This window comes from Lissotriton vulgaris, chromosome 9 (genome assembly GCF_964263255.1).
Source record: "Lissotriton vulgaris chromosome 9, aLisVul1.2, whole genome shotgun sequence".
Classification (NCBI taxonomy): domain Eukaryota; kingdom Metazoa; phylum Chordata; class Amphibia; order Caudata; family Salamandridae; genus Lissotriton; species Lissotriton vulgaris.
In genome coordinates, this window is record NC_141697.1 from 417,871,557 (window position 1) to 417,878,505 (window position 6,949).

The following is a 6,949-nucleotide window of genomic DNA, read 5'->3' on the forward strand; positions in this document are numbered from 1 at the left end:
ATCTCCATGGTATAGCTGTCCATATTAGAATATGCAAGGCGTATAGCCTCCACGTTAATGGATATTAACATCCTCTGCAGAATGGTGATTTTGACTCAGCCAATCAGGCTTAGACACCAGGCACTGACTACTGTGGTTTGCCTTCATTCAAGGTCTTTCTGTGTGGAGTATGTAAGTGGAAGAGGACCATAAAGAAGAGGGGAACAGCTTCCTGTGTGTCTGCATGGAAAGGGGAGTTTGGAGTGGATGAGGATAAATATACTGCTTACATGCTGTTGGGTATTAAGGCCTGCTATGCATTTCTTCCTCTCAATGAGAACCTTTTCTCCTTTTCTGCTTTAGTATTTTCTAAGGAAATATATAACTCAATTTACATGAGATAACAACAAATATTTTCTCAGTTAAAGTATGGAAAAGTATAGAAAAGCCTGGTTGTAATAACCACACGGAAACCTATATAAAATACCACACAACGTGGACAGAAAGCATGTGTGATGAGCCAGAGGGAATTGCAGAAAATAATCTCTCTCGGGCCACGCAGGAGTTAAAAAGAGCTTGGGTCGTTTACCCACCCGTTTGGCCATATTTCTCTGCTGCACATACTGGGGGGGGTCACGCAGTGCCTTTCCTGCCACACTGAGGCAACTGAGTGACAGTCACAGTATGGTCGAAGCCTTGCACACCAGCCTGTGTGAATCCTGCTGTATCTGTTACAAACACTGGCTGCAGGAAGGTTGGAGGCTGCCCATAAGGCTCCTGGGAAGGGATGTTTTTATTAGAACATTCTGTCCTCAAATGGTCGAAAGCTCTAATCTGCATTTGATGTCCAGTATAGACAGCTGCGGTAGGTTTCAAAGCTAAAATACACAACTTGAGATTAGTGAAGCATGAAGAGTATGGTGTTGATAGCTTTTGCAACTGTTATAAAAAGTAAGCCTTTTCTACAAATTAGTTAGAAAGATTCATATCCCATAACAAGGAACTTAGGCTTGCAAGTGAGACCATGCACTTTTGGTGCCTGAAGCAGAATATTAAGCAACCTGTAATAAAACATCTTAAACACAAACTGTTTAGACTAAACAGCAAACAATATCATGCACCCTGCTTCCATCCTCAAACGTCTTAGAAACCATGGCAACTCCAACAGGATTGCCCAAAATAGTGTCTAACACAAAAATCACGTATACATTTAACCTACTGAGACAAAGAAAAGGATAACAATGTAGGCACGGCTAAGTTTAGTGAATTAGTTAGTAGAAATAACTAAATCCTTGCTAAAAACAAAGAGGTACAAGTGATTACATTCTCCCTTTAATTAGCAAGAAGAACTTCCTGATGTTAAAAAATATTACTGAATGAACATTGAAACAGTGCTATAGGAATTTTAAAAAAACAGTATATCCAATTTAGCAAATAACAACTTATTTGACAGGACTAAGTGTGGCCATGCCAAAAACAATGCTAAAACAAAATGGTTGCAAAAACAGGTCCATCTGTTTTTTCTTTTTTCATTGTCCAAGTCAATTTCTAGTTGTCCAAGTACTTGGGCACCAACAGCTTTTAATAAGGAGATACAATTCTCTTTGAAAGACTTGTCAATGCGCAGGATTCTCCAAAAGCAACCGGGAAGCTGACCTAACATGTGAAGTGGTGACTTCCAAGTCCAGATGATAACATGGACAGAATACTGTTGATTCACCGCTAGCTCTTAGAGGGTCAAGAACTAATGCTGACCTGGCCAGATATAGTTCATCTCTACCAGGTCTGAACATTTGTCCTGATCTGCAGTTCTAGCCTGGGGATTATAACCTGGAAATAAGTAATATATAAATGAGTACATTGGCTAAAATCAGTCCTCTAGAATCATGTATGCTATGTGGCTGCCAACCACAGAAGTCTGCCATTGACTTAGAATGCCAAACGATCTAAGAAGTATTTTAACATTAAGTTGCGTTTCCCTTGTGCCACACCAGGGGGCGCAAGGGTGACACAAGTACTAATTTAGATTTAGTAAGCCATGCAAGGCTGCCTTGCTTGGCTTGATGAATCTAGATTTACGCAGCGCATCGCACATCACTGTTTTGCGTTACTCTGCCCCAGGGAGGTGTTCCATGGGTGGAGCGTGGATGTTTCCTCTCATCCACCCATGGATTTTGGGGCATCCTCCAAATGGTGCACCTCCCCAGGTGAAAACAACAGTTGATGGACAGAATGCAGAACAATGTCATACATTCACCCAAGTAGAGATCTGGGCCTAAATCCATCTTTTTTTGCACTCCACACCACCCCAGTTCAGACATGGCCATATGCAAATCAGCCTTGACCCTGTGCCTCATGGGAACAGTCCAGCCCGAACTGCCAAGCCATGTCTTCCCTGGACCGGAATAAGGAATCCTAGGACTGGTTTCTGGCTATCAGCCGTCTTCAGCCAGGATAGCTTGACTCCAGTGGCGTGGAGAGCATGGGACTCACGTCTGAGCATACCCTTCTCACCCGGGGTGGCAAATGCAAAAACAACAGTTGATGGACAGAATGCAGAACAATGTCATACATTCACTCCAGTACAGAGATCTGGGCCTAAATCCATCGTTTTTTTGGCTCACCACACCACCCCAGTTCAGACATGGCCATATGCAAATCAGCCTTGACCCTGTGCCTCATGGGAACAGTCCAGCCCGAACTGCCAAGCCATGTCTTCCCTGGACCGGAATCAAGCATCCTAGGACCGGTTTCTGGCTATCAGCCGTCTTCAGCCTGGATAGCTTGACTCCTGTGGTGTTGGAGAGCACGGGACTCCTGTCTGAGCATACCTGTCCCACTCGGAGTGAAAAATGCAAAAACAACAGTTGACGGTCAGAATGCAGAACAATGTCATACATTCACCCCAGTACAGAGATCTGGGCCTAAATCCATCGTTTTTTTGCTCACCACACCACCCCAGTTCAGACATGACCATATGCAAATCAGCCTTGACCCTGTGCCTCATGGGAACAGTCCAGCCGAACTGCCAAGCCATGTCTTCCCTGGACCGGAATCAAGCATCCTAGGACCGGTGTCTGGCTACCAGCCGTCTTCAGCCTGGATAGCTTGACTCCAGTGGTGTGGAGAGCATGGGACTCACGGTTGAGCATACCCTTCCCACTCGGCGTGACAAATGCAAAAACAACAGTTGGCGGTCAGAATTCAGAACAATGTCATACATTCACCCCAGTACAGAGATCTGGGCCTAAATCCATTGTTTTTCTGCTCACCACACCACCCCAGGCATAATGAGGAGACTTTGTTACATCCTCTTTTTATGTGTGCTGCATTCTGAAGCACACTAGAAAGAGGAAAATTACTCAAGATGATTGGTTTTGTGCAGGAAGGTGTCCCTTATTGCACAAAAACAATCCTTTTATAATGCAGGTGCCCTTGCACCATGGTGCAAGGGTGCCTGCATTGGCGCCTGGCAGCACACTGTGGACAGGAATGCGCCGTATGGTGTTAAATACTGTGCATTCCTGCCCTTTCCCTTTCACACAGCACAGCAAGGTGGCTTGATGTGCTCTGTTGTGCTATGCTGCGCTGCATGCAATAATGATAAATCTGCCCCTAGTTAGTGATGACCCCCAAAGGGTTAGACTATTATGAAATATTTTAGTGACTGGTGCTCAAGAAGTGCAATTTCTTGGTACATTGGATAACTCCAGGATATAATCTGGTTGGACTGTTATCTGTTTATTGGGACAAAAGTGGATATAGGTCCCTTGAATTGAAACATTTTCATTCTTGTAAACCATTTTATTGCAGAGCGCAGTGTCTTCCACTAAGTGTGGAAAGCAGACAACTCTTTTAACAGACATTTGAGGGTGAAATAACTTGTTCAGAGTACTAAATATTTAAAGAAATGAAATCTAAAATGATGTTCCTGGCTCCAGTTTGTGACCAGGGACAACTTGCAGTGTATACTACTTCATTTACTCAAAACAAAAAAAATCCTAGTGAAACACTGCTTTAATTTAATAATTAAATTAAAACAGCACATCAAATGTATGTAAAAATATAAATAAGGCATCTCTCTCATTTTGATGCCTCTAATGTGTGTAAAAAATATAAATAAGGCATCTCTCGCATTTTTGTTGCCTCTAATAAAGCATTTCACAGGCATCATTTTTTAACTTGTTTCTGCCACCAAACGTATGCCGCCAGGCCGGTTGTGCCTTATGTGCCTAGCTTTTCACCTCCTGTGCTGCAGTTTGCAGAGGAAACAGGCCTCCACGGCTGCCACGCTAGCCGCAGAAGTCACACATGATTAAAACATGGTGCCAGGCAGCAGAAGGCAGATGTCACGGTTCCCCTTGGTCAGTCTACACTGCTTATGCCGGGTCGACGTAACCCACTTCGCCCTGCCCCATCTCAGCTGAGATTACTAGCAGGTGGGTGCAGTTGGTTCATGTGACAGCAAGCAAGAATGGAGTGTATAAGAATGGATAAGAGGCCACATAGGCCTAATAATAGACATAATGACACTGACAGGGGACAAAAATTGGCATCAGGCCCCAAGCTACTGACATGTTATTGACGACCTTCCGGTAGCTCGGGATCGACCGATAGAGACACCTGAAATAGATGGAACCCTTTGGAGTCAAAATCCATCAGTACATCAATGACTGCCAACTCTACCTAAAAATCTTCTCTTATGCACAACTCACAACTTTCTTAATTCTTGTACATTCTTGAACATTGCAGGGCAGATTTACTCAAGTTTCCCCAATGTAGTCCAACAAGGGAACTTACTGTGCTGTATTGTGTGAGATGCATAGAGCCGAAAAGCACAATTTATACTAAGATATGGCGCACTTCTGCTCCCTCCTTGCACTGGTGCAATACATGCTGCCTAACACCAATGCAGACACACTTGTGCCTTGGTGTGGTCATATATATTAGTCACACCTTCCTGCACAAAAGCAAACCTAAGAGGCAATTACCTCTTTCTGGTGGGTGGAATGCATCACACATAGAAAGAGGAAGTAACAATAAGAAATATAAATATTTTTCCTTGCTACACCATCTTTGGGAGGCATACGTCAAATTCCATAAGTGGATGCATGGGAACACCTATGCTCAACCCATGGAATGACTACGAAATGTAACGCAACGCATCAGAAGCTGTTACGTTGCATTTTTTTACAAAGTCACACTTAAGGTCTTGCGTTGCCTTTCGTTGACTTGCGTGAAGCAAGGACAATGTAAATCCTTAGTAAACTTGGGCCCAAGTGTCTACTTTAAATTAAACCCCACGTACACCAAATTCACAAAATCTGCATCAGAATAATGCAGACCATGATCCACAACTGCTCCCTGTGATGAAGAGAAAGGAATTAACTCATCAGCTCTAATGCTAAATCCCTGTGCTTGTTCATGGAAAATTACTTCTTCATTAAGACCTATATCTCCAAGACAATGCAAAAAATCTGGTATCACTCCTGCAAAGAAATCAAGTCATATCACCTCGAAATCAAGCTCAGAGCCACAGCACATGACTAGGTCCTGTCACAAATGTACAGCAGCGCCACTCTACTGGCTGGCGTCCACAACACCTACTTGAGCCCAAGAAGAATGCCTTGCATGCCATCAAAAGTCCTCAAAGACCTAAATAAAATCACGCACATCATCTTGACTCCAAAATTACTGTCTACCATTTCAAGCCTGCATCATTTCAAAATCTGTTCCATTACCTAGACAGCAGTAACAACTAACACTTTCCTTACCTGGCAAACATGTTCAACATCTCAGGGTTCAATTGCAACACAGAGAACCACAACATTGACAGACCTGAAAAATAGAAATGCTACACAGAAAAAACTATGAAACGTGCCATCATCTCAGATTACTCACCTGTACTATGATGCAACATTTCACCACATAACAGGCTTGCTCCATAATTTATATTGTACAAAAAGACCTTAGGCAGCCTAACATAGTATACATAGAGCCAAGCGAAATATGAAATCGTTATCATTACTTTTTATTATTGTCAAAAACATAGATTTAATTATTTTAAAATCACAGATCAAAACTACAATGCATAGATGACTCATAGAGATGGAATATATTAAAACCAATGTTTTTATACAATCTAGTTAGGCGGGAACCACCTCTATCCTGCATCACTCCTGCCCCTCTTTTAGCTACACAGCTCTGTTGGTTTTTAGCTAGGGTCGCACCGTGTAAGTCCCAGTGCACACCTCATGAACATGTTACTGACGACACTGGTAGAAGTCATTACAGCTTGTGACTGGTCTTTCCGTGCTATTATTTTCCCGGTGCTTAACTTCAAATTCTATTATTTCCAGTTGATGTCTAATTGTTGAGGTGGTACAGATGTTTATGAAGAGTATCAGGTTTTAGCTGATTAGATCTAAAAACATAGTCCTCGCTTCAATTAGAAACGGAGCTGGAAATAATGAAAAGTCGTACATCACAGCTACATGGTATATATTGAGGTGCATAAGGCAATATTTATAGAACACAGCTATCTCGGGACTCATTATGCTGGTAATAAATGCCAGACAGTGGATGAACCTCCTAGTTCAGGAGCATAGCCTCTTGTTTAGACTACAGACTAGCTTATGTATGCATGTAGGAATGTGGGTATGTACATAGTGGGTACCTAACAGGGAGCAGCGGTCAGCACCCAAGAGTATGATTCATTATCATCACAAAGTAGCAGGAGGGAGGCTATAGTGGTTGTGAAAAAATGCCTCTTTTTGCATGATCACCGCAAACGTTTTTGCCCGATGCAGCTGGTTTTTCGACTCTGAGAGTGCACTGAGGGCTCCCAACAAGACCTAAGTGGCAGTGTTCTAGCCCCTCACAAAATGTATGTTGAATTGACTACCGCCAATGTGCAAATGCTGACTTAATTATAAGTCCCTAGTATAAGGTACAAAGGGTACCAGGGCAT